This window comes from Daktulosphaira vitifoliae, unplaced genomic scaffold (genome assembly GCF_025091365.1).
Source record: "Daktulosphaira vitifoliae isolate Bord-2020 unplaced genomic scaffold, ASM2509136v1 Scaffold_1, whole genome shotgun sequence".
Classification (NCBI taxonomy): Eukaryota; Metazoa; Arthropoda; class Insecta; order Hemiptera; family Phylloxeridae; genus Daktulosphaira; species Daktulosphaira vitifoliae.
The window spans coordinates 67867383-67867875 of NW_026099572.1; positions in this window are offsets into that span (position 1 = coordinate 67867383).

Sequence of the window (493 nt, forward strand, 5' to 3'; positions counted from 1 at the left end):
AATTTTCACACAAAAATAGCATTCGGTAGCCGTTTTCACCATGAAGACAAGTCCAGAGGTCAAATTTTTTTTTTTCAAATTAAAGTACATTACATTAGCTTTAATTTAAGATATATATAAAAGTGTCAGACCTTCCGGAACATTTTCAAAAGTTAAGTTGAAAAAGTTAATTTTTAGTGAAAAAGTTGTCATTTTAAATCCCCCCCTGTGGGCAGAAAAAAGGTCAAATTTACAAAAAAAATATACCAAATAATAGGTAAAGACATCAAGCATCTATAAAAAAAAAATTTAATTATGTCATTTTTTAAAAAGTTACGGCAGTTTTTAGTAAAAAAAATTGAAAAAATTTAGAAAATTAGCGATTTTTAAATTTGTAATTTTTTTGGAGGTTTCCCCCATTTACGGGGAACGAGGGAAATTTTTTCAATTTTGAAGGGTAATGTCTTCGACTAGATACGATTTGTGATCTTTTGACGTATCGTTGAAAGAAATC